This window comes from Camelina sativa, chromosome 14 (assembly GCF_030686135.1).
Source record: "Camelina sativa cultivar CO46 ecotype springtype chromosome 14, ASM3068613v1".
Taxonomy (NCBI): domain Eukaryota; kingdom Viridiplantae; phylum Streptophyta; class Magnoliopsida; order Brassicales; family Brassicaceae; genus Camelina; species Camelina sativa.
In genome coordinates, this window is record NC_141893.1 from 24,632,671 (window position 1) to 24,660,547 (window position 27,877).

At 38.7% G+C, this 27,877-nt stretch overlaps 3 non-coding genes across 3 annotated transcripts; all 3 read left to right on the forward strand.

Moving 5' to 3' along the window:
- Window positions 1-1,713: 1,713 nt before the first annotated feature.
- Window positions 1,714-1,820, forward strand: LOC147928553 (small nucleolar RNA R71). The gene has a single exon (XR_015581014.1). It is a non-coding gene; the product is annotated as a small nucleolar RNA R71 (small nucleolar RNA).
- Window positions 1,821-8,533: 6,713 nt separating this feature from the next.
- On the forward strand, window positions 8,534-8,640 carry LOC147928554 (small nucleolar RNA R71). Its single transcript, XR_015581035.1, has one exon. It is a non-coding gene; the product is annotated as a small nucleolar RNA R71 (small nucleolar RNA).
- A 12,873-nt stretch (window positions 8,641-21,513) lies between these two features.
- LOC147928555 (small nucleolar RNA R71) lies at window positions 21,514-21,618 on the forward strand. The gene has a single exon (XR_015581130.1). It is a non-coding gene; the product is annotated as a small nucleolar RNA R71 (small nucleolar RNA).
- The last annotated feature ends 6,259 nt before the right edge of the window (window positions 21,619-27,877 follow it).

Sequence of the window (27,877 nt, forward strand, 5' to 3'; positions counted from 1 at the left end):
AAAAGGATTCAAGAATCAAGAGAAAAACATAAAAACAAGAAATGCAATGGTATATACAAAGATAGAGTTGGAGTATTACTTGGGATGGGCTGAGGGTGTGATTCATTTGTTGGAATATCACCAAGTGCTTAAACTCCCTTCCTATTACCTGACCAATATGTACAAGGATACCTTTGGGACTTCCTCCCAAGTGAGCTTGTTTAAAGTCTCTAAGCTTGACTTTGCATACTTCTTATGGTTTGGAAGGATCATAGAGATGTGATGAAGTCCCCTCAGTTCTTAAAGATTGCATTGCTCCTCTTATTCTTGGGTCAATGCTAAAAGAGCTGTGTCTGCTAATAATGCTCAGACCTTGCCTTGCTTTCTTTGGGGAGGGACTTCTGACTTTACCATAGAGCTGCTTGATTTGCCCACTTATCTCCTCTTCCTTAGTTGTTAACTCCCTCACTGAATCATGTAGACAGTTGATAGTTTGAAGCTCAGACAAACCATCAGAGGAAGGATTTCTTGGCCCTTGTTGTTGGTGAAGCTTGGGGATGAGGTCTGGACATTCTGGGTGACTTGGTACCACTCGATCGAGTGACTTAAGGTGCTCGGTCGAGTGGTAGGTCGAGCAGTTGGTCGAGCGACCTAAAATCTCTGTTTCTACCCCATTCACACCCTCAAAGATTTTAGACTCAGTTTCATGACCTTTCACTTCAATCCTTAAGGTCTGCCCATCAATAGTTGGCTTCTTCTGCTCATGCTCTTTAACTTGTGACTTATCCTTCATTTCAGCATCTTCTAACAAAGGTTCATGACTCAAGACCATCATTGCTTGCTGATTAATAGAAGCCTTGTACCTTTTCAGCATTCGCTCCTTAAACCGTCCTAGAAATGGCAAAGGTGGCTGATAGGGAGGAGGAATGAACCGAACCGGCTTGCTAGATTCTTGAGCAATGACTCGATCAGGCACTCGACCAGGCACTCGACCGTGTGCATGGTCGAGTGTATGGTCGAGTGGTTTATCAAACTCAGTTCTCTTCTCATTCTGCACCTCCGGTTGAAGAAAATCCTCCCCAACTTGGTCGTCACTGTCCTCAGTGAGCTTTGTAGATAGTTCTTTGAGAGAGATAGCTTAGGAAGTGGCAAACTCCTTTAGATTGTCAATTGATGTCCCAATGAGTTGTCTAAGAAGAAGATTCACTCTTGCTCTCTAGGAGAAGCATTCTGCAAGTTAAAGCTTCAATCTTTATATTAAGGTCACTGTATGTGCAGTCCATCTTGTTATTCATCTCTATGAGCTTCTTACTTGTTTCCATAACTCCATTAGCTGGACCTTGTAGGATATGCTGAAGCATACTCTTCATCTCATGATCTTGAGTAGGATCTTGTTGGGGCTGTTGTGGAGAGACTTGAACCATAAACTTCTCATCTTCACAAAAAACAGGTACTTGCTTATGTTGGGTTAGAAATAGTTTATATAGCTTCCCAAAATTCTCATCTAAGGCTTGTAGTTCCTTTATATGCCCTTCCTCATAAGCAACAACTTCTCGTAAGCTTCTAATATATTCCTCACTGTAATTGCCATTAGACTGAGCAAAGTTCTCAACTAAGTCCCAACCTTCATCTACATCTATATTCATTACGCTTCCATTGGAGGTTGTGTCCAGGAGCATCCTGATCTTGGGAAGAACACCTCTATACAAAGCACACAACAAATATTCAGTGCTGAATCCATGATGTGGGCATTGTCTCTGGTAGCCTTTGAAGCGCTCCCATGCTTCACTGAAAGATTCACCATTCTGTTGGAGAAATCTTGATATTTCATTCCTGAAATCTGCAGTCCTTGAACTTGAGAAGAATTTTGCAAGGAAAACCTTCTTACAATCAACCCAAGAGGTGATTCTTCCAGCAGGTAGAATCTTCTCCCACTGATGGGCTTAATCTCCTAGAGAAAAAGGGTCAGCTTCAAGGCATCCTCACTAACTCCATTTATATTGGTGAGGCTACAGAGCCTGTCAAACTCATTAAGATATGCAAGGGGGTCTTCAGTAGGCAGTCCATGAAATATGTTGCTCTTAACTATTGAGATCAGACTACTCTTGATTGTGAAGGTTGTGTTGTAGATAGGAGGAGGCACTATCCCAAATCTCTGAGTATGGGTAGTAGGAGCATCACTATCACCAATCTTCCTTCTCCTTTGAGGTTCAATCTGATCCTGTTGGAGTTCCATTTCCACCTCCTCTTCTGTGTTTTTGAAACTTTGAACAGGTGCTCGACCAGGTGCTTGAACAAGCACTTGACCGTTTGGCTTTAGGTGCTCGGCCGAGGGCCTGGTCGAGTGGTACCTGAGGATCAAAACAGAACACGAGAACAACAATGAGGTGAGTAATAGAATAAAAAGTAACATAGTTTAATCTTGAAAAAATGAAATCTCGACTGGAACATATAAACACGCTAATGGCAACGACGCCAATTGAAACTTCATATTTTTCTATCTTAACCTATGAATGAATGGATGATAACAAACAAACAGACTTAGGCTAAGATGATCAGATGGTATGCAAGGTTTTTCAATACCCTTATGTAATTGTAGCATAAATGATGTCAATCCATAAAGAGAGTGATATGTAAGCAGTCAAGACTTGATCAATGCATTTAAGTTAAGCCAAATATCAAGTTGATTTGTTTCTAACAGCCTAATGACACAAATGTAAATGCAGAAGATTAAAATAACTTAAAGAAGTACTAAGGAGAAATTAAGCTAGTAAACAAGTGCAATAAACAAGACTAAGCAGAATTAACTAATAAGCAGAAGTAAACAAGAGCAAACTAGATAAAAGCATAGTATAAATAAGAAAGTAAACTAGAGCTCGAGTAGCACTCGGTCGAGTGCATGGTCGAGTGGGGGGGGGGGTCGAGTGGATCATAACAAATGAACAGAAGCAATTCCAAACAACTTAAAATAGAACAGAATGCAACAAAACACGACTAGATGCAATAACAAACAATCAAATAACAAAGTAGGCTTCTAGAGATGGATTCATGGCTGGTATTGAATTGTGCCTACCTAAACTAGGTAACAAACCTCAAACAAATAAGAGCTATCCCTAGACAATAATCCACTAATACTTGTTAATCCATTCTCATGACAATAACAATCAAGCTTAGACACTCCTAGACCTAGTTCTCACTAGCTATTACATATAAAAGCAGGCATTAAAGTTCCAGATCATCATTTGTCAAAAACCATCCTATACAACAACTCTGTTGGGATAGGCACAGTATTCTCTAGCATTAGTTTTATCTAGCAACTTAAACATTGGTATGATGCTAAGCAGCTTAGGATATGTTCTTACCCTCTCACATATAAGAACAACATAGAGCTTACCTAATCTAGAAGAGATATTTAAACAATCAAGCTTAACTAGTCTAAGTAACCACAAACCTAAACCATCCTAATCCATCTCCAGAACCCTATCTCACTACTCATATGAACAGATCATGATCATAATAAACATAAACCTAGAAAATGATGAAACAAGCATGATAAGCAAGATGAGATGATGAACAACAACTTAATATAAAGAAGCAAACTCAGATTCTCAATACACAGAAAGTTATAAAGATTACAAACTAAGAAAATTCTGGAAAAAATAAGAACAAAAGTAGATAATGATGCAATAAAGTAAATAAATCCCCAAAGGGGAAAAACTAGGTTTTCTGACTCTCTCTCACTCCTAAAAAGATATTTTCTGCCCTCTTTGCGGCACAAGGTACAAGGGGTATATATAGTGAGGGAAGGAAGCCCTGATTTGGCTAGCTGACAAAATAGAAAGTCGACTGCAAGTGCTCGACCATGTGCTCGGTCGAGTGCATGGTCGAGTGGTTGGTCCGTCACGTAGCTCGAGTCTTCGATCAGGATTATATCTATTCAGTAAACTCGGGATAACTCTTGAACAACACATCCGATTGACTTGAAACCACCGAGTTCCGGTCGATTCCCATCGTCGAACTGCCCCAATCTCCACCTCCAAGTCATCAACAAGACCCCAACTACACTTTTGACAGCATGCAAGAGGATGTGGACAGTTTCTTCTCCAATCCTTAAGGTACCACAATCACCTTCCCTTGTAAATACCATTGCATTTGATATTGTGTTTTGTTTTTGATCTTGAATCCTCTTACAAATTTCTTTCACACAGAGGACTGTGTGGTTTAAGTTTGGGGGAGGGTTTGAGATAGCATTTGATATTGTGTTTTGTTTTCTTATTTCAAATTTTTAGCATCATCATGTTAGTATTTGCATAGCATCTAAGGCATAGAAAAACCCTAAAAATTTGATTTTTTTTGCAAAAATCTTTATAAAAAAAAGAGTGTTCATGTAGTTTGCATTGCATATTAGGATATTGTTTAGCATGTTTCATGTAGGATTGTATAATATTTGCATTAGGGATCTATGATGAGCTTTGCCTTGTTAGCTTGTTTTATTCACTAGACTAGGATCAATGCCTAAGTTAATAGTACTTTGATGCTAGTTGAGTGGTTAGAAGCATAAGATTGAACCAAGCCTTGAATTCCTGCATTGCATTTGGTCTAAATTGAAGCATGTTGTAATTTGATGCCATTTCCTACTTATAAGAACTTAATATTGACTGTTAAATATCAATGTGTGCATTGCTTTAAACTCATGGATATCATATACATATTTGGATCATCTTTCTCCTTTTTACCACTCTTGTTGATCCAAGTAGCTGATTGAATCATTAAAATCAGTTTCCAATACCCTTAACCAACCCTTCTTTCAAGCCATGTTTATTCTTGAGTGTGTGAGGCCTTTTTGGGATTGAGCTTGGTAGAAAGTGTTAGGTTTGAGCTGACAAGAGTAAAGCCTTGTGTAGTTCTAGTTTGCAATTTTCAAACTAGATAGGACTAGGTGGTTTAATTGTTGGGTTTGGGATTTGGTTGTTTGAAAAAGAAAGAAAAGAAAAGAGGAAAAGAGAAAGAAAAGGTTAGAGTCTTTAGGAGGAGAATGTGTTTAAGTAAAATCAAAGTCTAGTGAAAGAATGGGAAGTATGATATTGTTTAAAGATGGTTTCAGTCAAAGAAAAGAAAGAAAGAAAAAGAAGAGTATAGCAAAATGCTTTTATGTCTTAAGAATAAGAAGTAAAGAAAACCATAGCAAATAAGTAAGAATCTCCCATTCCACTAGAAAGATCATATAAGAAACCTCTCCTAAGACTTTAAAATCAAAAGAGAAAAGGGTGAAAGAGAAGAGAAGAAGTTAAAGGGTAGCACTAGGATCAATTGGGTTTAGATTGATAGGATAAACACTTTGGGTGCCTTTGGGTAGACAAGGTTTTGTTCTTGTATGTGTCTAAGTGTTCTTACCTTTAGCATTCTTCTAAAGCTAAATCCATTTTTATGAAAGAACCTTGATACTGATAAGCCCCACTCTAAAGAGAGACCATCATTGTCTCTAAACCTTTTACTACCAAGCCAAATGAGTTTAAGCATTGCATAGAATTGATTCATGTTCTTGATTAATGAATGTTAAAGGAAATGGTTGATTTGAATGCATGTGGACATCTAAGGCTCAAATCAGTAAAGGTTGTGATATGCTTGTCTAAAGTCTTTAAGTACAGCTTATTCAACTTGCATCATAGTACTAGTAACTTGGACATTGATTCTAGATGGTCTATTTGCAGGCTTTAGGAGCTGAGATCCCACTTTCAAACCTCACCTACCTTCTTATGTCTTGTTCATTTGCTTGAGGGCAAGCAAAGACTAAGTTTGGGGGTGTTGATGTGCATATATTTTACCCTGTTTTCCCTTAATATATTCACATCTTTTGCTATCCATTTTGACCATTATTGCATAGCTTTAGGACTGTTCTTGCATTAGAGTTTAGTTGCATTGCATTTGCATCTTTTCATGCATAAACAGATGATTTTGGAGCTTAATGAGCATGGAAGCAATGCTGAGGAGAAGTGAAGCAATCATGAGGAGAACGCAAGAGAGCTAAGGCTGAAGAACCAAGGTCCGGAGTCCAACTCGACTGCCCACTCGACCAGACACTCAACAGTGTGCTGAGAGGGACTCGACCGAGTGGGAGGAGCACAAGAGGAGCTAACTCGACCGGTCACTCGACCGAGCACCAGGTCGACTTGGTCGAGCCGCCTGGCTATTTTGTCTTTTAGCGTTTTTAGGGCTTCCACTACTTTTTCTATATAAGGGCTTGTACCAGCAGCCACAAAGAAAGCCAGCTTTTTAGAGAGTCAAAAACCTAGTTTTTACCTTTTTGGGAATTATTCCTTTTGCACTTTTATTTTCTTAAGATTTTGTACTTCTTTTAAAAGGAAAAAAAAGACTAAATTCTTCAATATTGTTGGTTTCATAACTTTCAGAATATTGAGAATTTGAGTTTGATTCTTTCTTCAATATTGTAGATCTTTGCTTTATCTATCTAATCATGCAAGTTTCATCATTTTCTGGGTTTATGATTTTGATGTTCATCATGTATGCTTGTGAGTAGTTGCTTAGGATCTTGAGGATGGGTTAGGTTGGGTTGTGTTTGAGGTTTGTTTGATTTGGTCAAGCTTGATTGTTGTAGATCTCTTCTAGGCTAGATGTTCTTAATGCTGATCCTATATCTGAGAGGGTAGGATCTGATTTCAAGCATCTTAGCATCACACCAATGTCTAAGAAGCATAGATAAGGCTAGATCTATAGACTATCATTAGGCTTGCTAAGAGATTAGAAGTCTTGTTTGATTTTTGACATATTGCTTAATGCCTGCTTGTGTAGATTCTTTACTTTGTGAGAACAAGTCTAGAGATGCATGAGTTTGATTGTTTCTTGCCATGAGAGTGGATTAAACATGTCTTAGAAATATATGTCTAGAGATTAGCTCAAGTTGTTTGAGATTTGTTGACCAAGTTAGATGACCTCAATCATAGTCCATCCCATGAATCCCTCCTCAAGACATTCCTTGTTTATTGATTTCTTAGCTTAAATCCTGTTGTTTGATCGTTGTTTGATTCGTTTTGGTATTGCTCTGTTTTTCTTGTGTTGCTCTGTTTTGCGTATTTGTCCAGCTCGACCCTGCACTCGATCTACACTCGATCGAGTGCTTGCTCGAGTTCCAACCCAGAACTTGTGTTTATGATTTGTGTTTGTCCTGTTTCATTCTAGTTGCATTTCTGTTGCATTCATTTAGTATCATGTTCATTACTTACCTTGCATTAGTTGAATACTTGCATTATCATAGTTTCTATTTCTGTTTTAGCTTCATAATTGTCATAATCATTCTGTTCCATTTGCATTTAGCTCCTAGTTCTTCTAGTTTTACTTTCTGCACTTTCCATTTCATCATAGGATTGTTAGTGACAAACAACCTTTACATCTGGCTTGACTTAGACTCATACGCACATCTTGATTATTCACAAACACTCAGATTGAATTGACACCTCTTATACTACAACCGCATAAGGGGAATTAAAACACCCTGCCATCCATTCATTCATAAGTCATCATTCCATACATCATTCATCACCACCACAAAAAAATATCTGTTTCACACAACTTCATCAACTTCTTTGTCTTTACCCAAATCTTTCACTATCAACTCATCCTCATCTTCAATCTCAACCACTACCTCCCCTGTTTTAGGCTCAAAGTCCCTATGGAGCTCATTAGTAGGTATTTGCGTACCACTTCTCAGCATTATGGCATTGATGTACTCATTTGGGTTTGGTTCCAGTTTTCCCGCTAATAAACCCATTTGTCTTGGTGAAGAGGAAAAAGCTTGTCCATGTACATGTGTTTGCAACTTCTCAATCTTAGCATTTAACTCACCATAGACATTCTCAACCTTGTTGTGCATGGCTTTCATTTGTGTGGCAAGTTCAGTGGCACCTCTTCCTTGTCCTTCTAGGAGTTGTCTAAGTAGAGCATTTGTGTCATCTACTTGACCTTGACGTGTGGTGCAGGCATTTGATGCTGAGGTTGGGAATAGGTTTGAGGCTTGGCTTGGTAGTTCCCTTTAGGTTTAGGTTGAAGGGTGGGTTGGGAAGGAAAACCATGAGGTTTTTGTGGTGGATAAGTCTGATCTTGTGGGTTCTCCACATTGGTGTTGCGGTAAGAGAGGTTCATATGGTTGCAGTAATTAGGGTTGAACTTGTTATACACTTGGCCACCTACATATTTGACCTCCTCTTGACCTTCAACACAAGCGTCCATACCTTCTTGATAAAGTTCACATTCATTGACAAAGTGAACTGGCTTTTGAGTGACACTAATCATCTTATCCACCTTGTCATTCAAAGCTTTGATCTCCTTGCAGTGCTGCTCATTCATATATATATAGTCCCTTAGAGTTCTATCATAATCCTCTCCATAGTTCCCATCACTTTGAGCAAGATTCTCAACCAACAAGATTCCTTATTTTGCATTTTGACCTAAGAAGTTTCCATTGCTTGTTGTGTCAAGAAGCATTATGTAGTTAGGCAAGACTCCTTTATAGAGTGTACTCAACTGTGACTATTTGGAGAAACCATGATGTGGACATTGAGAGATGTACCCCTTTAATCTTTCCCATGCTTCACAAAAACTCTCATTTCCCTTTTGAGAAAAGCTTGTTATTTCATTTCTTAACCTTGTTGTTCTTGTAGTATAGAAGAATTTGGATAAAAAGGCCTTCTTACATTGATCCCAAGAGGTAATGGTGTTGTGAGGCAGATTCTTTTCCCAAATGTGAGCATTGTCACCAAGAGAGAATGGGAAAAGGAAGAGCTTGAAAGTATCTTCAGAGATACCATTGTCTTGGTACATGGTTAGGAACTTTATCTTCATTGGGTTGGTCATTTCCATTATGACCAGCAGCGGGAGGAGGGTTGTTGTCCATAGCTTGTTGTTGACTTCTCAAGTTCATACACCTGGAAAAAGAGAATTCAAAACACCAAAGCAATTCACAAGTAACAATGTAAAGTAAACGAATAGGCTCAAGCAAAGTTGAAATTCTAATGGTCAAATGCAATGCAAACGGGCAACGACGCCAAATTGATGTAGTACTTTAACTTCAATCAAATTATCAATCAACAATCTGCATTAATCAACTCACTAAAAATACACAAAGGTGCTTAATCTAAACTTAAACAAGAATTGGCTTTTTGTTACAATCTTGAATAACAAACTAGATTAAAGAAAACTAACAAACTCAAAGCAAAACAAACTAAAAGCAAACAAGGACACAACTAAAAACAGATTTTAAATCAAGATTAAACAAGTGAACCTTGGGCAAGATTAGTGAATTGGGAAATAGCTAATCAATCCTAGATGTCTAAGCAACAATCAAGAACACTATGGCTAAGAACACTTATCAAATCAATTCATTTCCATGATAGAGATCCTATGCTAATCAAGTGATAATCAACAATTTCCAAAGGCCATCACAAGGTAAGCATGCATTATAAACAAGTCTAAATACCACTAAGCACCCTAATCATCAGTTTCCATCGGCTAGTAATGCAAAGCTCTTGAATAGTTTGGTTCAGGAATTTCATCAAACACCTTCTAGGCATGGAAATCCTAAAGTCTAGATTTAAGCTTGATCAAAGCTATCTAGCAATATTAACCCTAAACAATATATAAAACACATAAATAAAGCCCTAGACATCATAGATCAACCTTCTATCTCCCTAATCTACCTAGCCCAAAGTTCTATAGATCTACTCAATCATCATCATGATCACACAAAGGAAAGAGTTTGGTCTTTGTGGAATTATAATAAGAGATTATAGATTAGGAGAAGATAAAGAAGAAATTGCTATTAAAAACTTAGAAGTACTCAATCCTTCAACACACCAAGAGTAAGAAAGCTTAAGAACCCTAAAAAGCTGCTAAAACAAAAGATAAGTCGCACCTTAATAGGGTTAATGTATATATAGGAAAACATAAGGGAACCCGGGTCAACCCAAAATAGACCAGGTCAAACCCTGGTCAAAACTAAAACAAGTGTGGACTTAAGACGGCTCAGGGGTGGTCTTGGCCTATTGGTGAAGTCTCGTGGCTCCATCGACATCACTTGGCCCATGGGCTTGGCTAGTGATGCCCCCTGATCTTGTGCCACTTCTCCACATCACTCTTCTTTGCTTCTTTGCACCAAAACAAGTCCAAATGCTCCAAATGTGATGAGATTACTTAAATAACCTGAGAGATAACACACTAGATGCATATGCTCCTAAAACAACCTCAAATTACAAGATTATGCAACAAAACTAAGCAAAAGAAGGCTTAAAACTCAACAATATGTATTTAAAAATCAACTCTAACCTGTCCTACCAACCAATATTCATTTAATTTTGTAAAATAATTTTAGAAACTAAATTTATTTTAAAAATCTTAATTTTTTAATCCAAATGGGTTAATTTTTTTATAAATTTTAATAAGATATTTGATAACAGGTTTTTCACCCAGGGTGTCAATTCCCTATATAGTTGTAGTACAAAGGGTTATCAATCCAAATGGTTGTGATGTTAGTTGATAAAATGTGATCAGAACAATGCAAGTCAAACCAAGCAATAGTATGGATTTTTGACTATATACATAAGGTAAACAAGAAGAAAATAAATAAAAAACAAGTACCACACGACCTAAGTACATGATGGAAGCAATCGAGTACCAGACTGAGTGGGTGGTCAGATAACAGAAAAAAAACAAGACCACAGAGATCAACAACTCAAGGGTGTACACGAGGCTGGTGATTGAGTGCCAGTCCGGGTATGGGGTAGAGTTATAGATAAAAAGTTAAAACAATCAAATACTGTAACGCCCGACCACCACCTTTCAATGGGCCCCATGTCCAATCCCAGTCCATGGACCCACTTTCCTTAGTGGGTCTCACGTCCTCTCACTAGGCCCGTGAGCCCATCTCTATCTGACGGTTGGTTTGCTAACTTGTTACCATCCCTACAAATCACGACAAGATCTTTCTCTATGTTTTGTCCTCACTCGCACAGTTCTGATCCCAAGACTAATCCAGCTCAAGCACGCTTAACTTTGTAGTTTTCTCAGGACCCTTGACCGAAAAGATAAGTGCACTTTTGGTGACATAGGTGGCCAAATCAATTATTTTACACCTTTACGCAAGTCTCTGAAACCGGGGTGTCACAATTCACCTCCACTAACAGATCGCAACGTACTTGTTGAACACCAAGACAGTCACCCCCGACGGTGTGAGCCCAATCGAATCCACACTTGTCTGGGTTCGGCTCCGATACCACTTGTAAAGCCCCGACTGCCACCTCTCAGTAGGCCCCATGTCCAATCCTAGTCCATCTGCCTACTTTCCTTAATGGGCCTCATGTCCTCTCATTAGGCCTGTGAGCCCATCTCTACGTCCGAGAGATTTTAAAGACTTGTTATCGTCCCTACAAATCACCACATGATCTTTCTTTGTGTTTTGTCGTCACCTGCACAGTTCCGACATTCACTTCCTAGAAGGTCACCTATTCTGAGACTACTCCAGGTAAAGCACGCTTAACTCTGGAGTTCTCTCAGGACCCTTGACCGAAAAGATAAGTGCACTTTTGGTGAAATAGGTGGCCAAATCAATTTTTTTAAACCTCTCCGCAAGTCTCTTAAACCGGGGTGTCACAAATACAAAAGCTCCTAAGGATAGGGTAATCGACTCATAAGTGCTCCTGATCAATTTGGGATGTGTCACATGCCTCAAGCAAAATATTCCCTAGACAACGAATCTCTAAACCTTGCCAACAATCAACCTTAATCACTTCCTACCCAACTCTCGTTGGAGAAACATGACTAAACTTGCATTAAAATCTGATTCATTATTGTCAATTAACTCCTTATACATCTAATCTCTTAGGCTAAGTGAGTACATCTCTAACATTAGTTCGTTTAAGCATTTCCACAAACATCTCTCGATGACAAAACACCTTAGATCTAGTCTCAACCTCTCGGTCTGAAACTAGCATTAAGCGTACTAATCTAGAAAGGAATTTTCATAAAAAACACCGCGCTAATACATCCTAATTGATCAAGAACACATACTCGCTTATCCCATCCCTACAAACTTTGATTCACTACTCAGATCTATAGTAAATGATACAAAAACACAAACGAATGAGAATTGCATTGAATTGAAAGGGAGACTGAAGTAATAAAAATACAGAATCCCAAATGAAAAAGTAGTTGCAAGAAGTTAAAATCAAATCCTAACAAGCCGCATACAATCACGACCCCATACAGCGAGAGCTACTGAGAGAGATAGAGAACGATTTACACTTTTAAAAAGCTTTGTTAGCGGTTTCCCAGCGATAACAAGTATTTAAAATCTCCCGGACGTAGAAAACCGGCCGTTGGATAGAGATGGACTCACGGGCCTAATAAGAGGACATGAGGCCCATTAAGGAAAGTAGGCACATTGACTGGGATTGGACATGGGGCCCATTGAGATGTGGTGGTCGGGCGTTATAGTATTTGATTGTTTAAACTTTTTATCTATAACTCAACCCTTTACCTGGACTGGTACTCGATGACCAGCCTCGTGTACACCCTCGAGTTGTTGATCTTTGTGTTCTTGTTTTTTCTGTTATCCGGCCACCCACTCGATCCGGTACTCGATTGCTTGCATCATGTACTTAGGTCGTGTGGTACTTGTTTTTTTTATTTATTTCCTTCTGGTTTACCTTAGGTTTATAGGCAAAAATCCATACTATTGCTTGGCTTGACTTGCATTGTTCTGATCACATCTTACATTTTATAGGGAATTGATACCCTCGGTGAAAAACCTGTAAAAAATTAACCCATTTGGATTAATAAATTAATCTTTTTTAAAATAAATTTAGTTTCTAAAATTATTTTACAAAATTAAATGCATATTGGTGGGTAGGACAGCTTAGAGTTGACATTAACATGTAAACTAGGTTAGTTGATATAATGTGTTTTTGTTGAGTTTTAAGCCTTGTTTTTGCATAGTTTTGTTGCATAATCTTGTAATTCTAGGTTGTTTTAGGAGCATACGCATCTAGTGTGTTATCTCTCAGGTTGTTGGAGTAATCTCATCACATTTGGAGCATTTGGACTTGTTTTGGTGCAAAGAAGCAAAGATATGGAGCTATGGACTTCACTTGGCCAAGCCCATCAGCCAAGTGATGTCGATGGAGCAACGCGACTTCACCAATCGGCCAAGACCACCCCGTAGCTGCCTTAAGTCCACACTTGTTTTAGTTTTGACCAGGGTTTGACCCGGTCTATTTTGGGTTGACTCGGGTTCCTTATGTTTTCCTATAAATACATTAACCCTATTAAGGGGAGACTTATCTTTTGTTTTAGCAGCTTTTTAGGGTTCTTAAGCTTTCTTACTCTTGGTTTGTTGAAGGATTGAGTACTTCTATGTTTTTTAATAGCAATTTCTTCTTTATCTTCTCCTAATCTATAATATCTTATTATGATTTCACAAAGACCAAACTCTTTCCTTTGTGTGATCATGATGATGAGTTATTAGATCTATAGAACTTTGGGCTAGGTAGATTAGGGAGATAGATGGTTGATCTATGATGTCTAGGGCTTTATTTATGTGTTTCATATATTATTTAGGGTTAATATTTCTAGATAGCCTTGATCACGCTTAAATCTAGACTTTAGGATTTCCATGCCTAGAAGGTGTTTGATGAAATTCATGAACCAAACTATTCAAGAGCTTTGCATTACTAGCCAATGGAAATTGATGATTAGGATGCCTAATGGTATTTAGACTTGTTTATAATGCATGCTTACTTGTGATGGCCTTTGGAAATTGTTGATTATCACTTGATTAGCATAGGATCTCTATCATGGAAATGAATTGATTTGCATAAGTGTTCTTAGCCATAGGATTGTTCTTGATTGTTGCTTAGACATCTAGGATTGATTAGCTATCTCCCAAGTGAAACATATTTTTTTGTGTTTAGACTTATGAATGAATGAATGATGCAATCAGACAAACAAACTTAAGCTAAAATCAAGATATATGATCAGGTGGAATGCAAGTGGTTTCAATACTCTTATGCAGTTGCAATATAAGAGATGTCAATCCATAATGAGTAAGATGCAAGCAATCATGATGTAAACACTTATCTAAGTTAAGCCAAGTATGAAGATGGTTTTATACTAACAACCTAATGAGAATAATACAATGCAGAATGTAAAACTACTAAGATGAAAGACAATAACTAAAACAAAGATAAATGCAATGAAACAGAAATGAAACTAGAAAAACGCAGGACATAAAACAAGAACTCGGAAAGGAACTCGAGCAGGCACTCCATCGGATGCTCGATCGAGTACTAGGTCGAGTGGGAAGCTACGAAGAAAAGAAACAAAATAAAACAATCAAACAGAGCAATATGAAAGTAAATTCATTAGAAAGCGAATAACAGTAATCAAATAGAGAAATCTAGAGAAAAGATAAGAAAGCGAATAACAGTAATCAAATAGAGAAATACAAGGAAGTGAAAGCAAATACTCAACAGATTCAAAGTTATGAAGGTTACAAATCTAAGAGAATCTAGAAAAAAGATAAGAGATGAGGCAATAAAGTAAAAGCAGCTAAAAATGGCCAAACCTAGGTTATGAGGTGTCTACAGGGTCTGACTTACGGCCACAATTGCCAATACACATATATATAATAAAGAGAGAGAAGCCCTAGTTAGCTAGAGGACAAAACAAAGAGTCGGTTGCAGGTGCTCGACCATGTTCTCGGTCGAGTGCATGGTCGAGTGGTTGGTCTGTCTCGTTATGAATCCGACCAGGTACTCGACTGTGTGCTTGCTCGAGTGGTATGGTCGGGTGCCTTCTTTTTCCCTTCCTGATACGTCCAATCCTCTTGTTTAGCTCCAGAAATAACACCAAGTCCTTCCTTACCCTTTTAGAGCTCCACAACACCTAATAACACTCCAAATGCACAAATGTATGCAATGCATGCTTCTAAAGATCCTAAGTGCATATTTGGACATAAATGGCTATAAAACCTAAGGAGTCACTTCTATATGATGCAAAACATGAAATAAACAAGGCCTAAAATATAGTAAAATATAATGACATCAAATTCTCTTTTTCCAGGTGTATGAACTTGAGAAGTCAAGGCCAAGCAGACTTGATCGACCGTGTTGACGACATCTTACCTTTTGATGTTCATATATTTTACCTTGTTTTACTTCAGTTTATTTACACATTTTGCATGATTTACTAGCTTGTTAGGTCATCATTGAGTAGTTTTAGGGCTGTTTATGCATTAGAGTAGATTTGCATTGCATTGCATTGTTTCTTGCATAAACAGGTGGTTTAGGACCCAATGGAGCATGGAGAAGTGCTGAAGGAGAGTGGAGCCATCAAGAGAAGCAGACAAAGGAGCTAGAGCAAAAGAGAACCAAGGTCCAGAAGTCCACTCGACCACCACACTCGACCAGACACTCGATCGTGTGAGGAGAGGGACTTGACCGACTTTAAGGAGCAGGAGAAGACCTGACTCGACCATGCACTCGAACGAGCACATGGTCGAGTTGACTGAGCCGTCTTCTTATTTTGTCTTCTAGCCATTTTAGGGATTCCCTACCTTCCTATATAAACCCCTTGTACTTTATGACCGCTGACAAGCCACTTTAGGGAGAAAAATATCACAAAAGCCTAGTTTTTACATTTTTAGGAGTTTTATTCTTTTTGTTTACATCATTTACCTTTTATGCACTTTCCTTAGATTTTCTTACCTTGTTGCTTCTGTAACTCCTTGGGTAGTGAGAATTTAAGTTTATTTCTTTGTTCAATATTGTAGATCTTTATCTTATCTTTCTAATCATGCAAGTTTTATTTATTTCTGGGTTTATGATTTTATTCATCATGTTTAGTGAATCTGAGTAGTGTGTTAGGACCTTAGGGATGGATTAGGCTGGATGAGAGTTATGATAGTTTAGACTGATCAAGCTTGATTATTTAAATATCCCTTCTGGATTAGGTAAGCTCTATGCTGTTCTTATATCTGAGAAGGTAAGAGCAGATTCTAGGTTGCTTAGCATCATACCAATGTTTAAGTAGCTGGACAATACTAATGCTATAGATCACTGTTCCTATCCCATGAGATTGGTTGTATAGGATGGTTTTTGACATATGATGATCTGGAACTTTAATGCCTTCTTGTATATGTAATAGCTAGTGAGAACTAGGTCTAGGAGTATCTAAGCTTGATTGTTATTGTCATGAGAATGGATTAACAAGTATTAGAGGATCATTGTATAGTGTTATCTCTTTGTTATTGGAGTTTTGTTGATCAGTTTAGGTTATTATAGCTTAAGTCCAGCCCATGAATCCATCCCTAAGACCTTCTGTGTTTACTGATTTCTCTATTCGATTACTGTTATCTGCTTTATGTTTGATTTACTTTCATCATGCTCTGTTTGTTTGTTAAATTTTGGTTATGTTCTTCGTAATATTCCACTCGACCCGCTACTCGATCGAGCATACGATCGAGTGCTTGCTCGAGTTCTTTTCCGAGTTCTTGTTTTATGTCCTGCATCTTTCTAGTTTCATTCCTGCTTCATTGCATTCATCTTTGTTTCAATTATTGTCTTTCATTTAGTCTTTTGTCTTAGTAGTTTTACATTCTGTATTTCATTATTGTCATTAGGTTGTTAGTATAAAACCATTTTTTTACTTGGCTTAACTTAGATAAGTGTTCACATGCTGATTGCTTGCTTCTTACTCATTATGGATTGACATCTCTTATACTGCAACCGCATAAGAGTAATTGGAACCTCTTGCATTCCACCTGATCATTCATCTTCATCTTAGCAAGCACGCGGTCGAGTACCTGGTCGGATTCATAACGAGACAGACCAACCACTCGACCATGCACTCGACCGAGAACATGATCGAGCACCTGCAGCCGACTCTTTGTTTTGGCCTCTAGCTAACTAGGGCTTCTCTCTCTTTACTATTTATATGTGTACTGGCACTTGTGGTCGTAAGTCAGACCCTATAGACACCTCATAACCTAGTTTTTGCTATTTTTAGCCGCTTTTACTTTATTGCCTCATCTCTTATCTTTTCTCTAGATTCTCTTAGATTTGTAACCTTCATAACTTTGAATCTGTTGAGTATTTTCTTTCACTTCTTTGTATTAAATTGTTCATCTCTCTTTTATCAATCTAATCATGTTTGTTTTAGCAATTTCTGGGTTTATGATTTTGTTCATCATGTTTAGTGAATCTGAGTAGTGTATTAGGACCTTAGGGATGGATTAGGCTGGATGAGAGTTATAATAGTTTAGGCTGATCAAGCTTGATTGTTTAAATATCCCTTCTGGATTAAGCAAGCTCTATGCTGTTCTTATATATGAGAAGGTAAGAACAGATTCTAGGTTGCTTAGCATCATACCAATGTTTAAGTAGCTGGATAATACTAATGATAGAGATTACTGAACCTATCACAAGAGATTGGTTGTATAGGAAGTTTTTTGACATTTGATGATCTGGAACTATAATGCCTGCTTTTATATGCAATAGCTAGTGAGAACTACGTTTAGGAGTGTCTAAGCTTGATTGTTATTGTCATGAGAATTATTTAACAAGTATAAGAGGATCATTGTCTAGGGTTATCTCTGTGTTATTGGAGTTTTGTTGATCAGTTTAGGTTATTATAGCTTAAGTCCAGCCCATGAATCCATCCCTGGGACCTTCTGTGTTTATTGATTTCTCTATTTGATCACTGTTATTCGCTTTTTGTTTGATTTACTTTCTTATTGCTCTGTTTGATTGTTTTATTTTGCTTTTGTTCTTCGTAACTTCTCACTCGACCCTGTACTCGATCGAGCATCCAATCGAGTGCCTGCTCGAGTTCATTTCCAAAGTTCTCGTTTTATGTCTGATGTATTACTTTTACTTCAATTAAATTATCAATCCACAATCTGCATTAATCAACTCACTAAGATTACACAAAGATGCTTAATCTATTCTTAAACAGGAATTGGTTCTTTGTAACTATATTAACTAACTAACTGATTCAAAGATAGAAAACAAGCCAAATCAAAACAATGCAAACTCAAGGAAACAAAACTAAACTAGCAACAAACTTTAAATCAAGATTAAACAAGTGAACCCTAGGCAAGGTAATTGACTTGGGAGATAGCTAACCAATCCTAGATGTCAAAGCAACAATCAAGAACAATCCTATGGCTAAGAACACTAACGCAAATCAATCCATTTCCATGATAGAGATTCCTATGCTAATCAAGTGATAATCAATTTTTTCCAAAGGCAATCACAAGGTAAGCATGCAATAAGAACAAGTCTCAATACCACTAAGCACCCTAATCATCAATTTCCATTGGCTAGGAATGCAAAGCTCTTGAATAGTTTGGTTCAGGAATTTCATCAAACACCTTCTAGGCATGAAATTCCTAAATTCTAGAATCAACATGATCAAGGTTGATCTAGCATTATAAACACTAAACAAGATAGGAAACACATAAATAAAGCCCTAGACGTCAAAGATCAATCATCTATTTCCCTAATCTACCTAGTCCAAAGTTCTAAAAGATCTACTCACTCATCATCATGATCACACAAAGGAAATTGTTTGATCTTTGTGAAATCATAATAAGAGATTATAGATTAGGAGAAATTGCTATTAAAAATTTAGAAGTACTCAATCATTCAACAAACCAAGAGTAGATAAGCTTAAGAACCCTAAGTGGCTGCTAAACAAGAGATAAAACAAAAGATAAGTCTCCCCTTAATAGGGTTAGAGTATTTATAGTAAAATAGAAGAGAACCCGGGTCAATCCAAAACAAACTGGGTCAAACCCGGATCAAAACAAAAACAAGTGTGGTGTTAGCTCCAGCGGCCATGGCTTGGCCGATTGATGAAGTCGCGTGGCTCCAGCGGTCCTGGCTTGACCGCTTGTGGTGACCGCTGATACCTCCTGATCTTCAACTAACTGAACTCCATTGGCCAGCTCTTGACCGATTGGGGCATGACCGATGACTTCACTCGGCCACGACTTGACCGCGTCCCCTGGCCGTTGATGGTGGCCGATTGGGACAAACGGCCATGGTTTGGCCGCTTGGTATGACCGCTCATACCTCTTGATCCCTTGTCACTTCTCCAACTTCACTCTTCTTTGCTTCTTTGCTCCAAAACAGGTCCAAATGCTCTAAATGTGGTGAGATTACTCCAAGAACCTGAAAGATAACACACTAGATGCAAATGCTCCTAAAACAACCTAGAAAGACAAGATTATGCAACAAAACTATTCAAAAACAAGGTTAAAACCCAACAAACACAAGATTTCAGGCTCCATAAGGTCAAACTTCTTTGATCTTAAATGGTCCCGACCAGCGGGATTTTAGCTTTCCTGGAAATAGCTTCAGGCGGGAATTGAACAGCAACACCAAATCTCCTTCCTTGAAAACTCTTGGAAGAATTATTTTGTCATGAAATGCCTTTGTCATCTCCTTATAGATCTTTGAGCTCTCATAAGCCTCAAGGCGGATCTCTTCCAGTTCATTCAATTGCACCAAGTGTTTCTCAACAGCATTCTTGATATCAAAGTTAAGAAGCTTGACTGCCCACATTGCTTTATACTCTAATTCAACTAGCAAATGACAAGACTTCCCATAGAGAAGGTTGAATGGAGTTGTTTCAATAGGTGTCTTATAGGCAGTTCTATATGCCCATAGAGCATCATCCAGCTTATTAGACTAATCCTTCCTTGTGATACCCACTGTTATCTCAGAAAAAGGTATTGAAGTTGATAGAGCTAAGATTGATGTGATGACCAATCTAGCACCACCAAATTCAGTCAAGGGGATAAGAAGTTTTTTGGGGCATGCTAGATTCTATAGAAGGTTCATTAAATACTAGTCCTTAAACAAGTGAACCTTGGGCAAGGTAATTGTCTTGGAAGATAGATAACCAATTCTAGATGTCTAAGCAACCATCAAGAACAATCCTATGGCTAAGAACACTTATGCAAATATCAATCCATTTCCAGGATAGAGATCCTATGCTAACCAATTGATAATCAACAATTTCCAAAGGCAATCACAAGGTAAGCATGCATTATAAACAAGTCTAAATACCACTAAGCACATTAATCATCAATTTCCATTGGCTAGCAATGCAAAGCTTTTGAATAGTTTGGTTCAGGAATTTCATCAAACACCTTCTGGGCATGGAAAATCCTAATGTCTAGATTCAAGCTTGATCAAGGCTATCTAGCATTATTAACACTAAACAAAATAAGAAACACATAATTAAATCCTTAGACATCAAAGATCAATCATCTATCTCCCTAATCTACCTAGCCCAAAGTTCTATAGATCTACTCACTAATCATCATGATCACACAAAGGAAAGGGTTTGATCTTTGTGAAATCATAATAAGAGATTATAGATTAAGAGAAATAAAGAAGAACTTGATATTAAAAACTTAAAAGTACTCAATCATTCAACAAACCAAGATTACGAAAGTTTAAGAACCCAAAAAGCTGCTAAAACAAGAGATAAAACAAATATAAACAAAACATAAGTCTCCCCGTAATAAGGTTAATGTATTTATAGGAAAATAGAAGGGAACCCGGGTCAACCCAAAACAGACCGGGTCAAACCCGGGTCAAAACTAAAACAAGTGTGTACTTAGACGGCTACGGGATGGTCTTGGACGATTGGTGAGGCCGCGTGGTTCCATCGGCCATCACTTGGACGCGTGTGCTTGCCGCGTGTGGCTCTTGGTCTTGTTACTTCTCCAAACTCTTCTTTGTTTCTTTGCACAAAAACAGGTCCAAATGCTCCAAATATGATGAGGTTACTCCAAGAACCTGAGAGATTACACACTAGATGCATATGCTCCTAAAAAAACCTAGAATGACAAGATTATGCAACAAAACTATGCCAAAAGAAGGCTTAAAACCCAAAAAAAACACAAGATATCAGAAATCCAGGTGGTGCTAGTGGTGGTGGCAACCGCCTGAGTACTGTTGCTTGGGAGCATAGCCTTGATTGTATTGGACTAATGGCTTTGGCTGGGCTTGGTTCCCTTGGACTGCCGATGGGTAGATCTGATCATGAGGATTAGCAACATTTGGGTTATGGTAGGAAAGATTTGGGTTCGGCTTGTAGTTGTTGTACCCCTTATTGTAGCCCCCTTGGTTGTTGATGTAGTTCACATCCTCATGCTGGGTAAGCTCCCCATCTTGTTGTTGAAACTGTTCTTCCTCGGAGATGGAGTTGACGTGTTGTTGCTGGTTTAGGGGTTTGTAAAACTTTTCATTTAGGGCTTTCATATCCCTCTTGTACTTCAAATCATACTCGCCGGAAGGTCGTATAGTGCGATCATACTACTCATTGTAGTGCCCATCAGATTGGGCTAAGTTCTCCACTAGGTCCCTACCTTCATCAACATCCTTGTTGGGAAGTTTCCATTGCTGACAGTGTCCAACGTCGCGGTAGAGTATGCTGAGAAATGAAGCGTTGTTGAATCCATGATGCGGGCATCGGCTGACATATCCCTTGAAACGTTCCTAGGCTTCACTGAACGTTTCGTTGTTTTTCTGAACAAAGCTGGAATGTCATTCCTCAGCTGTGCAGTTTTGGAGTTGGAGAAGAATTTGGCGACGAACGCCTTCTTGCATGCTTCCCATGTGGTGATGGCTTCCTTAGGTAGGGATTTCTCCCAAGCGTGTGCCTTATCACACAGAAAAAATGGAAAAAGCTGGAACTTGAATTCATCTTCGCCAACTCCATTATTTTTGGTCATTCTACAGAGCCTATCAAATTCATCCAAATGATCCAATGGATCCTCCATTGGCAGTCCATGAAACTTGTTGCTCTGAATCATCTGGTTGAGACTACCCTTGATCTCAAAAATTTTGTTTTGAACAGTAGGAGGCACAATATCATGCCTTTGTAGATGGAGCATCTCCAGCTCCAATGTTGGTCCACTCTTGAGGACCATTCTAATTATTCATTTCCTCTCAAGTGGTGTATGTTGTCGGTGTTGTACTTGTTGCTGACGGAGTAAACTTGGTATGTCAATGTTTTCGATAAAAGGACTCAGATGTTGGCTACCCTTGGATCGTGTTTGCATGCATAATGAGTTATCCGAGTGAGTACACAAAGGTCCACCTGATCTAGACACAAAAGTAAACAAGTCAGTACCGAATCTTACGAGATAAAAAGAACTTGATCTAGCAAGTGCCAAAATCCTAAATATAATAAACAATTCAACCCAATGGCAACGATGCCAAATTGATAACAGGTTTTTCATCCAGGGTATCAATACCCTATGCAGTTGTAGTACAAAGGTTTATCAATCCAAATGGTTGTGATGTTAGCAGATAATATGTGATCAGAACAATGCAAGTGAAGCCAAGCAATAATATGGGTTTTTTACTACCAACCTAAGGTAAACAAAAAGGAAAAAAAATAAAAAAATCAAGAACCACACGACCTAAGTACACGATGCAAGCAATCGAGTACCGGATCGAGTTGGTGGTCGGATAACAGAAAATCAAGAAAACAAAGATGAACAACCCGAGGGTGTAAACGAGGCTGGTGATCGAGTACCAGTCTGGGTAAGGGGTCGAGTTATAGATAAAAAGCTTAAACAATCAAATACAAAAGCTCCTAAGAATAGGGTAATCGACTCATAAGTGCTCTTGATCAATTTGGGATGTCTCACATGCCTCAAGCAAAATATTCCCTAGACAATGAATCTCTAAACCTTTCAAATCCACTCTCGTGATAGAAACAATCAACCTTAATCACTTCCTTACCCATTAAAATCCGATTCAATATTGTCAATAATCTCCTTACACATCTAATATCTTAGCCTAAGTGAATAAATCTCTATCATTAATTGGTTCAAACATTTCAACAAACATCTCTCGATGGCAAAACACCATAGATCTAGTCTCAACCTCTCGGTCTGAAACTAGCATTAAGCGTACTAATCTAGAAAGGAATTTTCAAAAAAATGACCAAGCTAAGACATCCTAATTGATCAAGAACACATACTCGCCTATCCCATCCCTAGAAACTTTGATTCACTACTCATATCTCATAGTAAACGATACAAAAATACAAACAAATGAGAACTGCAATGAATTGAAAGGGAGATTGAAGTAATAAAAATATAGAATCGCAAAAGAAACAATAGTTAAAAGAAGTAAAAATCAAATCGCTCTCTCTCTCTCTCTCTCTCTCTCTCTCTCTCTCTCTCTCTCAATAACTCTCGCTGTCTTGGGTCGTGAGTGTTTGCGGCTTGCTGGGCGAGAAAATAAGAAGGGGGTTTATGTATGGAAACCCCTTTGACCTAGCTGCCCTGCTCTGCTGATATGTATATATTTTACCATATTTAACCATGGTTTATTCACATCTTTTACATATATTATTAGCTTGTTTTGTTACTTTCATGTAGTTTAAGGACTGTTTGTGCATTAGTGTAGGATTTGCATTGCATTTGCATTGTTTTTTGTTTGAACAGGTGAATTGGAACCAAGGAGCATGGAAATGGCATTTGAGATGATAGAAGTGCAACCAGTGAAGTGGATAGAAGTTGAATCAAGGAGAAGACCAAAAAGGGTGAAGCACTCGACCATCATTCCTCAAGCACTCGACCGTGTGCTACTCAAGCACTCGACCGTGTGGTATTCATGGACTCGACAGTGTGCTACTCAGGGACTTAACCGGTGGGAAACAGAGGAATGGACCACTCTACCATAGCCACTCGACCGCTAGTGGTTGAGCACATCGAGCCGCCTTTCTATTTTGTCAGCTAGCCAAATCAGGGCTTTCTTCCCTCACTCTATATACCCTTTGTACCCCATGGCCGCCCATAACTCTCTCTTTAGGTCAGAAACACCTCAGCAGCCACAAAAACCTTAGTTCTTACCCCTTAAGGGTTTTTAGCTTTTGAATAACATTTGCCACTTTTATTTACTGCTTTTGTTCTAGCTTTTCTCAGATTTTAATACTTTGTAAGTCTCATAACTTTCTGGGTATTGAGAATCTGAGTTTGTTTCTTTATATTAAGTTGTAGTTCATCATCTCATCTGTCTTATCATGTTAGTTTCATCATTTTCTGGGTTTATGTTTATTATCATCATGATCTGTTCATCTGAGTAGTGAGCTAGGATTCTGGAGATGGATTAGTCTGGTTTAGGGTTGTGGTTGTTTAGATTGGTTAAGCTTGTTTGATAATATATCCCTTCTGGGTTAGATGTGCTCTAAGTTGTTCTTATATCTGAGAGGGTAAGAATAGATCTTAAGCTTTCTTGCATCACACCAATGTTTAGGTTGTTAGATAAAGCTAATATTGGAGATTATCATGCTTATCCCAAGAGATTGGTTGTATAAGGTGGTTTTTGACAAATGATTGTCTGGTTCTTAATGCTTCTTCAGTATTGTTTCACCAATGCGAGTTGGGTTAGGATGGTACTGTATCTTGATCACTTCTGTCATGAGAGTGAATTAGTGAGTCATTAAGATCATTGTCTAGAGATAGCTCATGTTTGATTGAGGTTTGTTAACCAGTTTAGATAGCCACAACTTGAACACCAGCCCATGAATCCATCTCTAGAAGCCTACTTTGTTATATGATTGTTTATTACTGCATCTTATCTTGTTTATTTGCATTTGTTTCTGTTGTAAGTTGTTAAGATTGCTTTTGTTCTTCGTATTAACCCACTCGACCATACACACGGTCCAGTGCTTGATCGAGCATCTTCAGGTTGTTCAAGTTTACTTTCTGTTTCACTTTAGTTTTCATCCTCTTTCTTTACTGTTTGTTATACTCGCAAGTTGAAGGTGTTGATTTTGACGAGACTTTCGCTCCATTGGCACGTCTGGAATCCAATCCATACGTCTTTGACTTGGTATAGCATGCTTACTCAACATTTGACTCTATCAAATGGATGTCAAGAATGCATTTCTGAAGGGATTGCTGCAAGAAGAGGTTTATGTTTCTCAACCAAAAGGGTTTGAGGATCCTCGTCATCCTGACCATGTGTACAAACTGAAGAAGGCACTCTATGGTCTCAAGCAAGCTCCTCGTGCCTGGTATGAGAGGCTGACACAGTTTCTGCTACAAGAAGGCTTTGTAAGAGGGAGTGTTGATAAAACACTTTTCATACACCAAACTTCGTCTAGTATTCTGATTGTTCAAATCTATGTGGATGATATAGTTTTTGGAAGAACCAAAAAGGAACTGGTTGATATGTTTGTCAGGACCATGACAAAGGAGTTTGAAATGAGTATGCGTGGTGAGCTAAGTAACTTTCTTGACTTAAAGATCACACAGTCCGATGATGACATCTTTATCTCTCAAAGTACTTATGCCAAACAGCTTGTGAAAAGATTTGAAATGCAAACAAACAAGCCCAAAACCACTCCTATGAGCACGTCTTGTATTCTCACCAGAGATGAAGGTGGCTCAAAGTGGATGAGAGACTATATCGAGGGATGATAGGAAGTCTACTATATCTTACGACAAGTAGACCTGATTTGTGTAGGAGTATGTGCTCGCTACCAATCCAGCCCACGTGTGTCACACCTGACCGCTGTCAAAGGAATTATTAAATTCGTCAAAGGTACCTTGGACAATGGTTTATATTACACAAAACAAACTAACACGAGTCTTGTGGGATTTTGTGATGGAGATTGGGCAGGTTCTACAGATGATCGCAGAAGCACCATTGGTGGGTGTTTTCGCCGCAACCGCTCTGCTCCATTGTCTGTCTTGGTTCCGTCATGGCCTCTTCGTCGTTGTGTTCTGCCATCTCGTGGTGCTGCTCCTCGACGTACATAATCTTGCCGCCGTACTTCCGCTCCTCAACTTCGCGATGCATCTCCTCCTCTGGATTCTTCCTCTCGCCTTCCTCCGCCTTCAGATCCTTTGGATCTAGGTGACAATGAATCCACGTGTGCTTCCAACCACCTTCTTGTTGCTGCTCCCGACCGTCGTTTTCCAACTTGGGTGACATCGCAATAACGACCTCTGAATCTCCGATATGCTTCAGCTCAAGCTTCTCGCCGCTATCACAATCTCGATGGGAGGGACTTTATTGCTGAAAAGGTACTTCCTCTTGGTGTTTCTTCTTTGTATGGAGCTCAACAGTTGATTGAGTCTGCTGGTTTTATTTACACGGTGCGAAATGTGGATCCATTTCACAAACAAGTGGTATATGAGTTTTATGCTAATTTAGCTGACTTGGAGATTCGATCCACAAGTTGTATGCAAGTTTATATCCGGGGTAAGATGTTTGAGTTTTCACCATCACTTATCAATCGCATGTTTCACATTGATGTCTCTGGTGTGGATCCTAAAAAGTCGGTGGTCTCTGTTGAAGTTTCTAAGAATGTGATTACTGAGTTGTTGTCCGATGGGACTGTCCCGCGCTGGAAGTATCTGACCACTGCTCGGTTTGGAAAATCCATGATTATGCTACATAAGATCAGTTGCTTTAACTGGTCTCCTACTACCAACCTGAACACCCTCCAGATTGAACGCTCCCAGCTCTTGTATATGATTGCAAACAAGCGTCCTTTCAACTTTGGTCAGTTTGTGTTTGATCATATCCGCTCCATTGCTGCACTTAAGGGAAGTCGCAACGCTCGCCTTCCCTATCCCAACTTTATTTACCAGCTCCTTTGCTTTCAACGTGTGATTCCACTGTACTCTGGTGACACGTTCTCTCATGATCCGGATCAGTTTGCTTTTGAGGCCAAGAACTGCAGGCAGCTTGATACTCCGCTTTCTATTACACCTCGCATGGAGCTTGCCGATGGTTTGTCTGATGTTATTGAGCTCCTTTTGAAGATGCAGACTCGACTTCCAGGTAAGTTTTTTCTTCTCTCTTGGAGTTGTTGTTAGTCTTCATTGCTGTTTTTTATATGAATGATGCACTCAAGAAGGGGGAGATTTTGATGATCCTAATGAGGATTTTGATGGAGATGAGGATGGGTCCCTGATGGTGAGAATGATGCAACCGACGGTGATGGTCGTGATTCTGATGGTGCCTCTAATGGTGATACTAGTGAGGAGGAGGATTAGTGTTAACTAAGCATCTAGAAGTTATGTTTGTCAGAGTGCTAACCCTCTAACTCTGATTGGCTTAGTGCTGACCTTGTACTAACAGCTAACAGGTTGATCATCGGTTGCTTGAGGTATCACATTCAGATAAAAAGGGGGAAAATGAAAGCATGAAGACGTTCTGGTGCTACAAGGTTGTGTTGTAGGATTCTGGAAGATGGTTACACGTCTTGGAGGAGTCAAGAATATTGGATGATGTGGCAATACTTTTGAAGACTTGTTAATTGGAGGACAAGATATTATCATATTGACTAGAAGATTTGGACTTATCCTTGTTTAGGAAAGTAGGTCATAGGAGGGTTCCTATATATTGTGTTGTGAGGGCAAACATGTTGTTTAGCCGAAAAAGAGAGTTTACCTTGAGACTTTAGAAAAGATAAATCTTGTGAGTTTTTGATATTGAAGAGAGATTGAGAATTGGTTAGTGACAAGTCTTGATCGAATGTGTGTGTAAAACTGATTAAACACATCTTGTAAGGTGGTTTAAGTGATTCTCAATATTAGAACAAGTTTTGTTCATTTCTGGATATACTTTGTTTTTACAGATGATGCACGGCAGGGGAGGTTTAGAGGCGATGAAGAGCACACCTTGAAACCCTAGGTCTTGAAGAGTATTTATAGGGTCTTGTCTAGTATTAGGGTTTTGTAATGGTAGAAACGTCTTTTTTTTTTGAGTCAGGACAAGGGGCGGCGAGAGAGGCTTATGTACCGTGGTGGAGTCTTGGACTGGGCCGTCATGAGGGTCGATGG